At 41.1% G+C, this 19060-nt stretch overlaps 1 protein-coding gene across 1 annotated transcript in view; it reads right to left on the minus strand.

Annotated features, from left to right (window-relative positions):
- The window catches only part of adarb1b (adenosine deaminase RNA specific B1b), a 120421-nt gene extending 101704 nt beyond the window's left edge, over positions 1-18717 (minus strand). Inside the window, exon 1 of the mRNA XM_006793681.2 lies at positions 18454-18717. The gene's annotated coding sequence lies outside the window, so the exon portion shown is untranslated. The remainder of the gene's footprint in view (positions 1-18453) is intronic.
- Between the last annotated feature and the right edge of the window lie 343 nt (positions 18718-19060).

The following is a 19060-nucleotide window of genomic DNA, read 5'->3' on the forward strand; positions in this document are numbered from 1 at the left end:
GAAGATTTGATTCTTTCCTTTGTCATCTGAATGTACTGTGTACACAGCTGAAATCTCCCATTGAAACACTATCCAGTCGTTAAGTGATGACGTGACGAATCCTACTTCCGGGCCTAAAGTAGTCTGCGTTTAATATGGCTTTTGTGTTGTTAACATGTTTAATGTTAAGTATTTTCTTCTATTTAATCTCAAAAAGCTCCTAAAACAGTCAGTGATCACTGTTGACCTCCCTCGGCTTTTATTACCGCTAATCATTTATTTAAGCTCAGTTTTTAAAACCTTAGGATGTAACTACAGCTCAGCCCATGCAGCAGTATATGAATGACTAACCTCGTATTGTGGATGGATTATCTCAGTTGTTCTCCTGGCTGAAGTTTGGTCCTTTTACATGCGATTACATTTGTTCCTGGAAAAAAAGTTAGCTTGTTTATATTATGCTAACATAGCTGTGTCGCTAGCGGTCACGTAGCACATCATTATATACCTGCTAGCCAAACTTCAGTAACCCTACAAACGTCACTGCTGTTTAGTTTTCTGTCTTCATTTATGTTGGAAGTGATAACAGAGCTGTACGTTTTAATTTGTTTCCAAAACCCCGCAGTCAGGACATGCTATATTGTATTTAGATAGAAGCTAGCGAGCTAACTGCCTGCTAACTTCTAACTCCGTTAAATGTCATAAATTCCGTTTTCATGGATGCCTGGATGTTAAACTCAATTGTTACACCTGGTAGAGCAGAACGCTGATCATTTTTATTAAAGATGAAAGACTTTAGACAGTTTTTCAACTCTCAGTAATGCCATAGTGATCGTCTGATATATGGACCTGCAGCGGAGTTTAGGCCCAGACACGGCTAGTGATGTCAGACTTAAAGACTGGATTCTAATTAATAGTTCATAGAGGCGTCTAGAAAACTGCACAACTTTCTCAGGAAATGGAAATTGGAATCTGTAATGACTTGAACAATGGGTTAAATTCAAAACTTAAAATAATCCTGTATTTCTTGAAGCTGTAAAGACAAAGTCACATTAGCGCGAATGGTTGGACGACTGGTCATCAAATCCAAACAAAGACCTACGTCATGCCCAAAGAAAGGAAACAAGCTGCAACAAAAGCTACTCGATTCAACACAAAAGCAGAGATGCCCAAAAAAAGCAAGCATTCCTTTTCCTTAAAACGAAGCACTTCCCTCTGAAGCGTGGATCTCTCATTAGAGAGGTCTTTGTGTAATCATGCCATGTTTGAAGGCTATGCACTCCCTAGCTCTAATTCTTTTCACCGCTCCCGCTTTTGTTATGTCTCACAAAGCTCTTTAAGCAGCACAGTAATATTTGTAACCGCAATCGCCCGCTGTGGCTTTGACCATTGCTCACTTGAGTAATGCTTTGTTTATTTTACTACTGTACTCATTGTAAGTGTCTTCAGACAAACAAATCAAGCAACTGCACACATTTAAATGGACGTGCGCAGAGAAGCAGCCATCTGGCCCACTAATCCCAAACAAACCAGCCTTACTGAAAGTGTTGTTCCCAGACTTTCACCACCATTTACACTGCCATTTAAAGGCAGCAATTCTTAGGCATGCGTGCGGGTCAGTGTCACTGCCTGAAAGCTCTCCACTCTGTTCATTTAGGTCATCAGGTTGGGTTACAACACAGCTTTGACTCAAATGGCAGTCATCCTTGTACATTCACTTTGTCTGCAAATGCACTGATAGACGTGGAGGCCTTAGAAGCAGGTGATAATAGGAGGATGGTTTTTTTTAGAATGAGTCCAGGTTTATCTAAATTAAAATTTAAAAAAGCAAAAGAAAGTTGATTTTTCCCCCACAAGCAGATCCTTTGGGAATCTGCTTCAAGAGCCACTTTAGCATTAAAGAGAAATTTATTAGGCATCCAATGGCTGTCAAGCATTTCTTACCACCGCATGACATTAATGAATACACCATTGACTCCATATTCTAACTTGGTGAGTTTAATTTAATACCCACGAACCCTCTTGAGGACTCTTGAAAAGATTTTCACTTATGAAAAACAAAATCTATGAAAAATGTCCTCAAAAGACGTGCTGGGAGGTTTAATCACATACTGCAATATAAAGGTGTTGATGGAAGTGCGAGACTCTTTCTGCAAGAAAAAAAAACCTGATAATGAAAAGTTCAGCCGCACTCAGTGCACGATTGAAACGTGTAAGATTTGGGAGAGGTGCTAAAAACTTACACCTGCACTGCTAAAGCAAGACATCCTAATTTAGGCACATCTTTCATCACCACTCGGTCTGAACGAGGAAGCATGTTGCCTTGAGAGAGAACTTCTCAACCCTGGGAATAAAAATGTGTGTGTGTGTCTGCTGCGGTGCATGCAGCGACCCATACAGGGTTTATGAAAGCAAACAAATGAAAAACTGACAGAAAGAAAAATTCAAAGTGACACAAGAGGAGCCCCTGAACTAAAAAATAAAACACTAATGATTCATAATTAATACCCATGTTGTATTTGTAATTATCAGCTCCCATAAACCAGCACCACAATGAGATACAAAGTGTGGAAGCATCTCATCAACTGCCAGTGATGAATTTCCTACTGACACTTGCCAGATAAGGAGCCAAAGGATGAGGGCCAGAGTTAAAGTGACAGCATAGCAGGCCTTCACCCAAAACTACTCAACTGCAAGGGCACCCTGGTCTTACACTGTAGTAACTTTTCACCTTTCATCACGACTGGGTGTCAATTCAGTACTGACACACGACTGCAAACCCTAAGTGAAACAGTACTATCATGTTAAAGTCGGTATGTCCATATAACATGAAAAAAAATCATGTTATATGGAAAAATGTGTTTTTCCCCTCCAGAAAATTCACTGTTTGGTTCAAGTCTGTCAAAACAATAACTGTGAGCACAGTTTGTGGCTCTGATTAGCACAGGCACGCAGCTAAGCATTAGCGGGACTGATAAGTGCCAGCAGCAAAGTTGGTCATAAACACACGAGGTTACCATAAATTTGTGCGACATTCAGAGCTTAATAACACATACAGAGTTGACAGACTGTACGGATACCTCACTGAACAGGCAAGCTTAAAACATTCAGACTGTAGCGCTGCTCACAAGCCATCAACACATAGTCTTTATTTATGCCACGGTCACGTTTGGGGAAAACAACGGTTGGAGTCAGTCACAGTTGGACCGTTTGGAGACCGGTTGTATCTCCAGCGTGCACGCACAAACTCTGGGCAACCTGTGCAATTGTCTTGCAGTCAAAAGTGATCAACTACTTGCAATCGGTTGCAGTGCAGTCAACGTGCAACCACTGATGTTGTCTAGTCACAAGCGAGTTACCATCCTACTAACAGCGAACACGATTTTTACACCTTGTTTGAAGATTATTCTTTTATTCGTCCACCAGAACAGCACATGTAAGGATAAACGTAGTAATGAACACACCTACGGTCGTTTCTGTAACGGTGGGCTAGGAAGCTTTCTCTTGTGGCTTTCCTCGATATCAGCCAGCTGTCTCTTCAGAAGGTATTTTGTCTTTTGCATTTCACTTCTGACAGAACCTGCAGCAGATGGAGAACTTCTTCACGTGCCGCTACACCGTCGCAGCAGTGCACAGCAAGGACTTCCATCATCAGCTGTATTCCTGGTTGGAGTAGTTGGAGTATATCCACAGCATGATTACAATGGGTTTTTTTGTCACAAAGTATATACAGGTTTTGTTTATATTTTGCCCATACAAATAAAATCTTGTTCTGTGGGAAGCACTGCAGAAGATTTCCCTGTCAGAGAGTCTTTAATGACCCTAAGAGGACTCTTCGCCTTTCCCTCAGAGCGATCACAACTCTGACACCAACAATGCTGCCTTGCCTTTCATGCCTTTCATACTGTGAGTGACAGTCAGTCAGTCTCAGGTCCCCACATCCCCGAGCCTCACTCCTTAGCTGCATTTTTAAGCATCCTTGGGAAGAGAGCTGGAGGACTGTGAACTACAGCAGTTGTCTTTTAGACATCTCCCTTTAGAAAAAGCTTCATTACTGAAGCTCAGTTAAACATTTCAAGTTAAAGCAACCAAAACCAGCTTTGTGACGGCTCACGTATAGCGTGTGTGCCCAGGTATGAAATCTATCATACGTTATACCAAAACACTCAACAACCAGCTACACATGGATACTGGGAATGTTTCAAGTGTGAAACTGAGGAGCAGCAGGAATGCTGCTTTTTCAACTTCTACAGCAAACTGAATGAGAGACAGTGAGGCAGAAGGGTGGTCTCACAGTCACAGCGAGCCTGAACCAAAACTGACAGAAAGCATGAAAACAAAGATTCACAAAGATTGTGGAGATTTTACACAGGAAGCAGGCACATGAACAAAAAAGTAAAGAACAGCAACAAAATCTCTGAATTTTCAGTTAAATTATAGGAGAAGTAAGAATTCCACTTAGAAAAGTGTCAGTTTAGCCAATTAATCTTTCACACTGTATTGATTATTCACAGAAAGTTATGGAAAGTCTGAAAATAAGACAAACTGCTAATTAAAAAGGAAATGTCGTTTTTCTAAGGTGCTAAAATGTTAGAGCAGAGCTGGCAGTGCAAAAGCTGCGAGAAAGAGCTGCCTTAATATTTTGTTAGACTTCGGTACAGGATGTGATGGTTGTAAAGATTTTAAAATCAGCCATGAGTCACAGTTCTCGTCTAACGATTCGCACTCACTGGACTATTAATTAGAGGGAAATCTCTCACTATAAGTGCCACAGACGGGGACAGAAAGGATCAGTCTGCGTAGCCCAAAAATTCACAAATATTTTTTAAAGGAAATCGAGACATGACTGTGCAGATTATTCGATCCATCTGCTCTAATTTACTTACACACAAACTTTAATTTCTATCTATTTCTCCAAAAAATCCTACTGAGGAATGAATTTGGCTTAGGAGAGAAACTGAGTTGCAACTTTAGGCACGTAAAGTCGGAATGGAGAACATTCCACTGTGACGTGCACAGATTTTCCACTGTGAAAAAAACAATGCTGTCGTTATCTGTGGCAAGCACAGGCTGCATGCTGAACAAACTTCCATCAACTGAAAGACCTGTCATTATTACCCTCAGAATGAAAGAATGTGCATTAGATTAATATCACGGAGCCCACAGCAAGGCTTTTGTGTTTTTTCCCCTAATGCGGCACAGTGTTACTTCTTGAGTGTTTCCACTGCCCTAAAGAATGCGATGTGCTGCAAATGAATTCAAAGCGAACTCTTACAGCAGCACCTCCTCACCAAATACACCAGGCACAGCTTGATGACTGATTCTGACAACGCACCACTCCTGCATCAGTACAACAGTTTCTTTACAAGCGCTGACACAAATTGCCCAGGGCCAGAACAAATCCTGACCTGTTTTATAGAAACAAAGGGATCAAATTAAAATGTTCCCACTGAGTGAGCAGAGTACACAAATATGCCCCCATGGACTGGCAGCACCTGCTATGCTCTGCTCCCAGCACCCCCTCCCCAAACTCCTTTTTCTCTGAACCGTGTTATGCTCCAGTGTACCATCTCTATCACCTCTACAAACAGCTGACCAGAGAAAGACACCGACATTTTCATCCACTGATCAACATCGCTTGCAGATTTCAAAAAACGCCACCAATGGACTGTTTGCTAACTAAAACTGCCATCCAATCAAAGTTTAGAAAGCGTAAGCAGGTGTGACAGACCTACTAAAAAACTTTCTTCCGATTATTAACAAATGCTAAAGCTTCCACGAGAAAAAACTGATGATTTATTGGATGAACTGGTGCTGTTGCCACAGAGTAATCATTATCACATCGGGCTAATTAGTTACATTTCTGTATTAGAAATGATTGTTACCAGAGTCGTTCTAGGCAAGCACCACTGGGCAGCGATCTGGATTACTGTCCCGGGAAGTTATTTCAGGCTAACACAGAGGCACAATCCCCCAGTAAAAGAGTGAGGTGACTTATCCTTAAGTAGATTTGAAAAGCCAGCCAGGATTTAAACAAACGGCAAGATAAATCATATCATGAAAATAAAGTAAATAAGTACACTGACCTACATATTTACTGCGATAATGATAAACACAAGAGCTGGAAATTAATTCAGCATTCACTGGGAACTACTTGACTATTCAAAACTATTCAAAAAACAACCCCCCTGCTTTATCATCCCTATGCCTGATAGCGAGTAATGCATTCTTATCATATATGACAGTGGCAGTCATACAGCTAGGCACATTTTAGAGCCCAATCAAACAGCCAGAAGCAGTTGTTTGATTTTTTTAATAACTTAAAAATATTTAAATGTTCAGTATAGAGTTTAATTGGTTACTTGATAAATGACATCTTCTGGAATTCTCCCATGGATGTCCAAAACAGGGGTCCAGTAGACTGACAACATATTTCCACCCTCAATCGTTCACCTTTCGCCCACTTCTTAAACTTCATAGCCATGCAAAAACACAAGGGAGGTGCTAGAAAGACTGTCCTTTCACAAAGGGCATTTAGCCAGAAGGTGTTGTGGTTAATTGAGGAAGTCTGTCTGCCAAAGTTCGGCCTCGTCACCCTGAGTCAGTCCGGCACAGACAAAACACTCCACTGCCTGTATGTGCGCATCATTAACCCTTTAAAAAATGGAGAGCTCCAGTGACGTCCCCGGGACGGCGCACTAAAGGCACTCTATTTTTCATAATAAAGCTCCTCCTTTTTTCTATATATAGACATATCACCAAGGGCTCTGCAGAGCTCCAAAGAATACGGAGAAGAAGAAGGAAAAAGAGAAGGTTGATGAATATGAAAAGGACCGGCACAGAGAAGAGAGGGTACTTCATTCATTCACTTATCCAGCTGCAGACTCACTTAAAGAATTCATTGTCCGTGGGCAGCGGATTTACTGTGATTGTGTCCAAGCGGAAGAGTAGTACTTATAAAACTAGAAAGAAAAAATATGTGTTTTCACAGCTATTCCCTGTGCATGCATTATTAATAGTCTTAGAATAGTCCAGAGTGAATACATGTATGACCCGATCCGTGTTTTCTGGGGTGATCCACATGACGTGAAGCTATGTGCGAATGTCTGTTCTCGTGTATGTGCTCACAAAGCCTGCCCAACACGGTGCAGGAAAAACACATATAACACTGCACTTATCCTGGCAGCTCACTGTGAGGCAACATGTTTTTGGGTATTTTTTTCCAGTACTCTGGAGATCTGAATGTGATAAAGGTTCACACAGAAGGGGGGGGGGGGGACCGACTGATCGCTGCAGCTTTTCACACATGTGAGCCTGTATAGGTTTTTACGTTAATTCATCAAATTACTAAGGCGCTGTTGTTGGTAATGACTAAAAATAACAGCAGCTTTGTTTTCTCTTTATGCTCACAGTGATGCTGGAAACACTTAAATACATTAGCCAGATTAATGAGTCAGGCTGCTAAGCTAAACAAATGATTGTGGACATGAAGCTTCTTTGTAACAAAATAAACCCTTAATAAGTTGATACTGTAGACAAATATTTATGATTAACTAACATAATATTGTCAAGTATAAGTACCTAATTAACAATCACAGAGTTAATGAAATAAGTTACTGCTACATCGCAAAGTTGATGCACCTCTGAATGAGTGTGACCATAAATGAGAAATACAGCAGGCCCCCTACAGTATCATGCACTTTATTTATTCATGTGTTCTCCTGTTGATGAATTAAAACCTTCAAACGGACGCACAACCTTAAGATAAATTGCAAAACTACTAAATAATTCTTCTAAATGTGAAAAACATCACCTGATGGTTTACAGCTTTCTTTACTTTGACAAATAAGGAGAAGCTAACGGGAGAAGAATGTTTTTCCTCAAACTGCCTGCAACGACCTGCAGGTGCAGCTTCTGCTGACTGAGATAGTGCTCAGCTTCAATGAAAATTATTATGTAATAAACTAAAATATTGCAGATGTTTTTATTATCACTATCATTATTAATATTATTAATGCATACACAATAGTATGTGAGGCACATTTTATTTCTAAGGGAATAATAGAGTATGCAAGCACAGGACACTACACTGGCATTAAAATCCCACAATGCATCACAGTAGCAAATTTCAAGGACAATGAAAGTTTTATATTTTTGTTAATTGGTTTTATCAGTGCTTGAGTCCAGGCTTCCATAAAAAGTCAGCCCTAACTGGTAAACCATGTCCATACTGACACATCGTATTTACTCAAAAGATGTTGTGATAGCACACATATTCAGAATACAACACTTATTATGGGATTGTGAACACACCGTGCATGTGTTTGAGGGATAACTACAGTTACCACAGCAGATTCGGTGACTGCATTGGGTCGTAACTCACGTTCATACTCTGTTAGTAGAAAGGACAGGAAAGCCCACCCCTGCATCTGTGATTTTACACCAGTTCTTCGAAACGAATCAAGTCTGTTTATTTTAATCTGGGATAATGCAAATGTTCCAACTACTCCACTACTTTCCTGGTGTGTGATGCTAAAATCATTGCCTAATGCTGTGTGCTATAATCCAGATGGTTGACAGCTGTGTTGAGTCTTTTCATAAAGGACACAAAATGTAAATTCTCATGCTAACCTGAAAGATCCAAATTACAGACTTTTGCATCATTTAGAAACCTCTAGCCTAGTAATTGTGCAAAAATGTAAAACATATCCAAATGCATTGTTTTTGTTTTTCAAACGAGCTGATTTCTCGCTCTGTGTTTAAACAGGGAAACTTTTGTCGGGCTGGCTTAATTGACCTAAATATGGGGTTCCTATTGGTGGAAACAAACTTTTATATCTCTGCTACACACCAGCTTAAAAAAAGTAACATTTCCCACAGATCAGCTATATAACCATCTATCACTCATCTAAAATGGCCCCATGCAGGAAATCTGGCACAGTGCTGCACAGCTTTAAGCCAACAATGGTAATCCTGCAGGAACACCACTCTGAAAAGGGATGGATAAAAAATCTCTGCACATACTCTCTGTCATACTACTACCACTAATAGCAACACATCAACCTATAAATTAGATTTTTTTTTTAGCTTGACCTGACAATTCCCTCCTCCTTCTTTAGGAGTGGAGAAAAAAATGGCTAAACAATTGTTCACACACATACTGAAAACAAAAAGAGACTAGTGAACCTGATACCTGTCAATACTCTGAAGGCTAGCTTGTGGAGCATTTCTGCAGCTGAGTGATCCAGTTAACTATGACGAGCCGCAGACCCAGAGGTCTTCCGTGTCCTGCCCTTTGTAGTGCTAACATGCATGTGTGTGTACAGCATTGACTGTAATGTCACATTTACGCTCTGGTGATAACCGTGTCTGGCATGTGCATTAGCCCTTTCTTCTGTTTTCACTGAGAACTCATCTCCAGCGAATGCAGAAAGAGGTTATAAAACACCTTTGAAAAGGTGCAGGCTCTCCTCATGTTCAATTGTCGCCATCTGTGCACACTCACAACATAGCCAACGCCTCACCTTTAAAGGTTACTGTTTTCCCTAACGTGAGACTAATGTACATCATGCACACACAAGTGTCTTGCTTAATGTTTGCTATATGAACAACGGCCATAACCTGTAACTTTCTCTCTTCACAATCTGGTGACAGGGCTGATGGAGCAGCATCGATGTTGCACACTTCAGGCAAGCACATTATGTCTCGGCTATACAAACCAGGGTCGTGCTGCTTCCTTTGCAAAAACCCTTACCAAGTATCCATATCATGTCATTCTCCAAGATGACAGCTTGTTGTCTTTTCCCTCAGTACACGCTCATCCATGGACTAAAGAATCCGACACAAACAAATCCTCCATTTAGGCTTCTGTTTCTGATGGAAAGGTCTAAGATTACTTTGGCACAACTTCTGTGTTTGCGTGGCCTAGTTTAGTAATTTGATGTATGTCCACAGTGGATTAAGGCATAGAGAAAAAAACTGTCTTTGGCATCCTTGGTAATGTGTTTACTTTTTTAAAGTGTTGAACTGAAATCGAAAACGACCCAACGTTTCACACAGAATTACACTGTATATGTGAAAGGAAGAGGGCATGTGTGAGCATGCATGCCACAGGAGTTGCACCTGTGCTTTATTTTTATTGCTTAAATAAATAAAACCACATTCTCTGAGACAACATGCAAAGGAGAAAAATCGGTTGCCTCTCCAGCTAGTAGTATCTTAATGTGTGGATGGATTTCAGCTCCACCGTCGTGACAGTAGTCCCTGTTGTGCTCTGCAGCCTCTGCACCTCTCTATCTGCAGTGGGTTCTGGTTAAAGCACCCAGAGATCTGCAAAAACCAAAAACAACAACTACCATATTTTTCGGACCATAGGAGACACCGGATTATAAGGCGCATTAAGTGAAACAAAACAGTCATATAAGTCCAACATTACTCAACTGTTGTTAGGAACCCTTAAGTTAACTTTTATTGAGTGGAAAAAAGTTAGCGTTCATCCTCCAGCTTCACTGTGTTTATGTTATGCTAACATAGTGTGTCGCTAGCAATCACGTAGCACAACATTATATACCAGAGAGTCCAACTTCAGTAACCCTACAAACGTCACTGCTGTTTAGTTTTCTGTCTTCATTTATGTTGGAAGTGATAGCAGAGCTGTACGTTTGAATTTTCTCAGAAATCTCTCAGTCAGAACATGCTATATCATGTTTAGATAGAAGCTAGCGAGCTAACTTCCTGCTAACTTCTAATTCCGTTAAATGTAATAAATTCTGTTTTCATGGATGCCTGGATGTTAAACTTAATTGTTACACCTGGTAAAGCAGCAATGCTGATCATTTTATTAAAGATGAAATAATTTAGATCGTTTTTAACTCTCAGTGTTCGTTTGACTTTGGGACCTGAAGAAGATGGAGTTTTGGACCCAGATTACTCCGTGAGGCTCCGGACTACGGCAGCCGTAATGCTCCGACAATCCATAAAGCGGTGCGGCTTCGTAGCTTACCAAAGTCGTACTAAAACATTTTTGAGCACCGTGTACCACATAAAATCGGTTTGACGTTAGTAAGAACAACCAGAATTCATACACTGTCGATTTTTGAGAAAATTAAAGGCTTTTAAGTGCCCCTTATAGTGCAGAAAATATGGTATTGTTTCCAGACACAGTTCAAGATGTTAGACACGAGTCTCTCCAGCAGCTAACCGACACTGACGACTGCCACAATGGCAACCTGACTGCAGGCCTGTAGGAGATACCAATGTGACTGTTATAGTCGACACTCTCACTGCATATCCATGTTAGTAGTTGAATAATAATATTCATACGTTAACTGTACACAGCGAGCAATGGTAGGAATTCAGTATTCAGACTGAATTAACGTCTGACAGTCAGGGCTGATGCCTGTTTTTTTCTGGGACTATTACATTTCAAAGGAGTGTGACGAATCAAGCGAGGTAAAATCCCAGTGATTATGCCTCAATCAGTGAAACATTTGTAGGTGTGTCATTGTTTCCAAAAGTCTCCATTTCTTTGGAAACATTTGGAGACTATTAATCCAGAAAGCCCTGGAGTTTTCAAAAAATGGTTAGCATTTCCAAAAGCTGGGTTTTTCTAAAATGCCAGAGTAGTGTGGATGGCAGAAGTTAAGCATTTAAAAAACATACTAGTGTGGACATGGCCTGGAGGCAGATTTTTGCTCTGTAAAAAAAAAGGAAATACACACTCCCTCACCCAGCATCCATAACCTGTCCCAGCACATTATTCCAACATCAGATAGGAGCGGCTTGTGCAACTTTCCATTCGCATCCTTTTTACAGTGTAATTAACCAGTCTTGTGGACAGCAAGGCGCATCTTTCTTCATTTGTTAACTAGTTATGTTGTTTTTATTGAGTACAACATAAAGTGAGATCATCAACATCCCTTCCTCTTCTCTGTCATGACAGAGAACTTTCCCCGTGGAACGACTATAAGCACGTCTAATTTGTAATGTGGTTGGGTCAGCATGTCCTGAGAACGAGTTCTAAAAGAGACCATACAATGACCCATATTCCCAAGTGATGAAGAAATGCTGAAAGCACATAACACTACAAGGTGACACGGGTGAAAGCGTCTACACTTGCGGGTTTGTTTTTCTTTTTTATGCAAAGTGCACTTTGCATGACGTGCCTTGTACATCAAGATAAACTGCAAAGCCAACACTTTGTAGTGACTAAGCAGCAGGACAGAACATGAACTGGGGGTTTTGGGGTATTGTCAGCAAATCCAGCAATGCATCAAAAAGGCTTTTGGTATTTATGCTACAACTTTTCCTACGCATTGGCATTATTATGTAAAAACTTGAAACCATATCTGGTCCTAAATTTAGCTTGAGCAAAAAGTCCTACGATGTGACAAGAGCAGAAAGACTTCCAGACTGCATTGTTAAACCTTCATTATATCTGTGCAACATACCATAGATTAATTTATACCCTTGAACCTGTCATCTCCAGTGTTTCAGTTTGTAATTCAAATTAATAACAGAAACCACAACTATCTAACACTGCAACAAAAATCTTTCCACTAATATCAGCCAGTCCGTGCCTTCTCTTCTCTACTGTAAGCTCACAGAACAGTAGCCCTTAGCAAACATTATCGTATAGAAGCATGTTTTACACAGACTGATTAATTGATTGAACTCTCCCCTTGCGTGCAATTAAGTCAAAAATCGATTGCAATTCTAATTTGAACTGGACGGGGAACAAATGCATTTCTGACAGCTGCAGTGAAACGTGAAACAGCAAGGTCATCTGTGGCCTCATTATTTTGTAGCAAAGATGTGAAACTGACATGGACTGCATGGTACGCGGGCTGTGTTCATGCTCTATTCCCATGATTTTCAAGCCGAAGAGGACAAAGCGCTTTACAAAGCCTTTCAATCACCCACACATCCACAGACATTACCGTCACTGCAGAATTCGCACAAACCAACAACAGATCCACACATGACCACAGCAGAATTATTAGCGATTTTCTGCCCTGCTACACTGCTGAAACATCGGGGTGCATGACAGCTGGTCAAATAGCTTTAAAATAAGGACCACTGCACCACAGAAGAGACCAGTTTACGTAAAGCTTTTGGCAACCTGTCTCGAAAACGATGGTAGATTTTTACAACGATAGCCATAAATAATGTGGTGACAATAATTTCAAAACAACTCTTTCTTATTACTGCCTAATAAGAATTATATAAAACGTCTTAGATTGAAGTTTCACTACGTAAAGCACTCATTCAATAAAGTTGTTCCAGTCTAACTGTGCTCCTCTCGTGGCAACAATTAGCAACATTCACTGATTTGTGGATACATTTTAAGAAAGAAATCACAGAAAGCGTGATTTGTTTTTAAATGCATTTTATATTGATTTCTTTTAAAAGGCTAAAATCAATTTAGCCGTTGACCCCAAAGCAGTGCAGTGTTTCTGTGCTGGCCAGCGCCTCTGTCTGATACTGAAATGATGCCACGGTGAACAAAACAAAAACCACTAAGAAAAATAAAATGACAGAACTCACAACTCTTTTTATTTTCCAGAATAAACAGTCTCAGTTTGAACATTTCCTCTTATCTTTGTACTACTTTTACTAAATTATTGAGTTTCCATTCTCCTACTATTTACATCTCACACAGCGCCCCAGCATTTGTTGGAGATGTGTTTGTAAACCTGTTTTGTACTCGTAATTCACTTCTGAAAAGGTAAAAACAACACAATGTGAACTTTTATCTCTGTGGTTACATCATGTGTGTGGCTTTGAGTGTCAATAGAAACGTCAATTTTATTTATGCAGCACATTTCCTCACATGTAAACTCAATGTGTTTAACACAGGAGACAAAAACATACAGTGGTCCGTAATGGCTGGGGAGTAAACCTCGACAAGCTGTACATGAATGCATGTATATTATTTTTCTGTATACAAACTATTATCATTCTCAAGTTTATGATGTGTATCGAGTGATACTCTGTTTAGAAGTTATTACACAGGCTGTTGCATGCAAGCATAAATGCTGTAATTACAGTACAGCTTAATTATTGCATTCAGTTCCATTTTCCAGATTGCAGTTCTGAGAAATTCCTGCACTTTTTTATAAATGTTGCATTTGTTTGAGCTTGATTTAAATAGTTTCACCATGTCAGGCCTGCAGAACTTGGACTTCTGTACTGTAAATACAGTCAGATAGTCATATCCTTCTGCTCACTCAGAGGCAAACACATCTTTAATCTCAGCTCAGTATCATATCTTTCTCTTAAAACCCAAAACGAGAAGAAGAATTTTACTCATATTTGGTCAAAACAGGAACGAGACAAAGGTGTTGAGTCTGCAAAGTGTCGCACAAGAGCCCGACGGGCTGACGAGACTGACGGGCTGACGCAACACTCTGAAATACTAGCTGCTGTTTACTTTAATCAATAACTAAGTGAGGCAGAAGAAAACAGGATGCCTGGTGTTTTTCAGGAAAAGTGCACAGGACAAAAGATGCAGAGCTTACCAGAAGCTGCTTGATAAGCAGTACCGGGGAAGTGCTCACCAAAAAATCAAAAATATGTGAAAACAATATATAGTCGCACTATGAGGAACACCTCCCCCCCTCCCTGTGTAATTGCAACAGTTATCAGGAGAACAGTTGATGTCCCTGCACACAATTCTTACAGCAAGTCCAGGGTGAAATGTGTTTTTGCAGCACTAACCCAGTCCTGCTGGGGAAAGCAAACATATTCGGGAAGGCATGCAGAGCGATTCCATTTCATTCAACCTGCGTATTCAAATACTTTGCTTCAAAATAGCCACTCATCATTCAAGCAGGTACTCCTCTTGCCAGTGAGACAATGCGGCCAAGTTTGGTGTTTGGCAGTGGCTCATTTGGTCTCCAAACATCAGAATTCCTGACACTGTGGCAGGAGCTGAAAAACACCAAAACAGCGTGAACGTAAAGCTCACATTCAGCACTTTCTCAGCAACGCTGCACTGGGTCCCTGTGGTTCTCTTCAAATGTGTATTCTCATCAGTGCCCATTTGCCTGCAAATCCTAAAGAAATGCTTTGTCTTTTTTTAGAGTCTTATCCGCATAATGGGCACTGGTGCGTTCACCGGGGTTCGTACGCCAGCGTCCAGAAGGCAGGGAACATATGGATCGCTGACAGAAGCTTGCTATGCCCACACGGGGCTGTGTGAAGGTGATGGGTAGCCGTTCTGTTGCCTCTGGGTTTGCATTACAGGAGCATGAAAGGAGAGCACGCTGACAGCCAGCAACAAATTATTAGTGTGAGTAGCAGCAGCCTCTGTTCTCCTGCTGCTGCATCTGCTGCTGCATGGGTTCACTCATACAGCAGCATGCAGCATTCCTGCAGCTCACACACAGTTAGCCATGCGGTCAGCAGCACCCGGTCTGAGCTCTTTTTTACTCAAAACTTGTCACCTCAGCAAAGGGAGCAGTACTGGAGCACTTTTTTTATGAAACATGTAGTGAGGCTTAGTGTAGTGTTGCTGGGAGTATTTGCTAAGGTAGCCCTGACAGGCTTCCGTTTTAGCTGACTACTGCAGCTGGATTTTGCAAAAACCTCACTTACTCACTTTAACTCAGCAAATCAGCAAAGTGGCTTGTCTCACAGAGCTGCAAACAGATGCCATGTAATTCATTTAAATGAAAACGAGTGTTTGTCAGCAGCATGCTTCTCCTGCATTGCTGTGCTGTGAAATAATCCCACTTGTGCTGCACTGGTAAAAAGGAAATTGTGAGTCATTTAAGCCAGATCTCACAAATCACCACTACTATACCTTTAGGAATGGAAAACATGTTTGCTTTATATGAATGAACATGACCGCAAACCACACACATACTCAGACGGTCTTTGATTGCCATGGTGACGGTATGAAAACAAGCACGCACGCAAACAACCGTTCGGGGGTACTCGTGTATCGCCACATGTCAGAATAGCCTCTCACTGCCTTTGCTGGCACTTTGTTGACAGTTATAACAGAGTCCACTTAAAGTCTGCATGAAAAATGTGCCTTCGGGCCAAACTCACAGGGCTGCAGACCAAACCTTTTTTCAAACAGCAAAGTGATGTTGATGGAAACTAAAGGTTTATACTGGCGGTACAAGATAAGTGCAATCCTAAAACTCCTAAAAATCAGCAATGTTTTAATTATCCATCTGGCTCTAATCAACTTTAAACAGTGAAGCCACGTAAATAGCGCAGCTCAAAGTGCAAAGAGAATTTCAGCACAAGAAATTTCTAACAATTCATACCTGAAAAAGACACTGAGACGGCTCTGTATTACTGGCATAATCTCAATGTCATGTGAAGACGTCTAAGGCTTCTTTCACTTGTGAAAACGAGATGCACAATTTTTGGAAACATGTTACCAAGTTTTGTTTGGAATTATACAATTCAGTGGCCGACTGTGAGCCTTCATGAGCGCCCAGTGGCCTGACTGTACAAGGCAGCTTGACTTTTGTAGAGTAACTGAATCTGAAAGGCGCCTCACTCTTGCTCTGTCCCGTAAGAATGTATGTTCCAGTATTATCTAGATACAGGCTGCGCGATGCACTGATGCCGTCTCTCTCAGCACATCACAAGTCTAACTGCCTCTCTGTCAATACTAATTAAGTGGCCTAAAATGAACACGAAATGAAAAAGACAGGTGGACAAGAGACAAAAAAGAGAAAAATGCTGCTTAAGGTGCAGTGAGGGGATGGGTCAGTCAAAAACGTGAGCTTTAAAGCAAATGTTTTGGCAGTTTTCTGGTGTGGAGTGTTCAGGTGTGTCATCAGAATGACACAATCTTTCTAGGAGAGGACGTCCCAGCAAATATAACCCAAAGTCAGACGGTGCAGTGATGGGCAAAAAAACCCAAGAGCTAAATCACAGACTCTACAGGCCTCAGTTAATATGTTAAATGTAAGTTCATAACAATTCAGTTAGAAAAAGACTAAACAGGTACAACTGATTTATAAGTGCTGCCAGGAAAAAGAGTTCATCTCTATAAAAAAGCATGGCAGGACAGCTTAGGTTTGCAAAGTTGCTTCTGAACAAACCACATCCTTTGGATAGATGACAGCAACGTGGAGATGTGTGGCCATAATACGCAGCACCATGTTTGGTAATAAACACACATCTCATACCAAGCGCCAAGCACGGTGGTGGAGGGGTCATAATTTGTGCCATTGCTGCCGCAGAACTTGGGCACCTCGCCGTCACTGAATCGACCATAACTTCCTCTGTATACCAAAGTATTCTAGAGTCAAACATCCGACAGATAAAGCTTTGCCAAAACTGAGTCATCAAACACTGTAACGATCCCGAGCACATCAGGAAAATCTATGTCTGAGAAAGCCCAGACCTCAGCCTGATTGAAATGCTGTGGCAGGATCTTTAGAGAGCGTCCCATAAATAAATGCCCAGAAACTTTTTCATGTTTTCTTCTTTTTCACATGAATTTAATTACATTATTGTAGCTTTTTTTCAGTTTTGGAGATTTTTTGTACACTTTTGCTGAACTTTAAAGGTGATATTTGCATATATGAGCTACCTTTAAGGTCAAACGGCTCACTGTTCTGTGTCGTTGACCTTGTATAACTACATGTTTGAGGATTGAGGCATTTTGTTTTTGGAAGCTGGGTCCTCTCCTCCCACATAAACATAAAGCAGGCAAACAAAAAGCTACTAAACTGGCACTTGTAAACGCAGGTCATGAAATTTAAAAATACATTTTAATATCAGGTTAATAACAGCAATAGCATGATTAATTATTGCTGCTGATAACTTATGATTACACACTTTCTCTCCACATCCCTTCAGTCGTATTAGAAGTAATTCACTTGCAGTAACAGACGCACTGTATAAAGTGCATTATTTTGAGCACAGTAGAGGTTTAGTGTGAAAAAAACAAGCAGTGTGAACAGAGTGGCCTGAGATGAAGTCAAATTCTTGGCCTGAATCCTTACTACAGTCCGCCTCTGATACAGTAATAACACTTTTACACATAAATGACTTCTACAAGACAGCAAGCCTGAAAGGAGGCGGCTTCACCGTGCACGGTGAGTGGATTGTGTTGCATGTTTTTCTCGTGGACAGCAGCGACTCTAAAATCACACCTGCATAACGTAACAGCCCAGCGTGCTGCAGCAGGCACAGGCTTTGTAGTACGATATCACTGTTAATTGTGCATGATGCAGTCTCCTGAGCAGACCTTCACAGACACTGACAGGGTAAAGCTGATAACAGCAGTAACAGCAAGGTGCAAGCAATTTAAAAGGCTTACGTGTTTATTTAAAAGGGGCATATCCTGGCTAATTATTCATGTAATTCTGACCGGTGAGCCCTAACGTCTGCGCTGCTCCGGAGGATTACCAGCCTAATATTATATAAACACAACCGGAACCCAAATCACATTAGCATGTTTCATCCACCGCAGACACAAAATAACACAGAACGGATACTTACTGATGGCCTCAACGGGAAGCCGTGAATTCAGGATACGTTTATATCTCGTCCGCCACTTCAAACCCCAAACGCAGATGCCTCGTCTTCCTCCGTGTCGTCGCCGCTGTGGAAGAAAAACGAGCACAGGCTGAAGAGAGCGGCTGTACGGTCGCATGTACCGCAGTGTTCACAGCCTGCCGTCGGCCTCCTTCTTCTGCTCCGTGTTTCGCCGCGGCTGGGGAAGGAAACGCTGCATTACTGCCGCTGAGCGGTGCGGAGTCGGTGCAGGTCGGTCAGGGATGTCCTACCCCCCTCAGACGTCCGTGAAGTTACCGTAGCAGTGATACGCTTCCGCTCGAGATTTTCAAAATAAAACACAAAGGCCCGCAATGAACCCATCTAGAATAAACATCCTATATAAAAACACACACACACATGGCGAGGAGGTCAAAGACATAACGCTTAGTAACTGTTGACTTTAAAAGCGTTTAACATAAGATTTAGTTTGAAATCTAGTTTGCACAAAGCTCCTACAGGGGTGTTTTATGCATACTGTTATGCAAATATCTGAAATATTATTTTTATTCTTGGACTAGAGTAAGTCTGCATGTTTCAAAATTCACGATAA

The sequence above is a fragment of the Neolamprologus brichardi genome, chromosome 16, assembly GCF_056152115.1.
Source record: "Neolamprologus brichardi isolate AB-2024 chromosome 16, ASM5615211v1, whole genome shotgun sequence".
Classification (NCBI taxonomy): Eukaryota; Metazoa; Chordata; class Actinopteri; order Cichliformes; family Cichlidae; genus Neolamprologus; species Neolamprologus brichardi.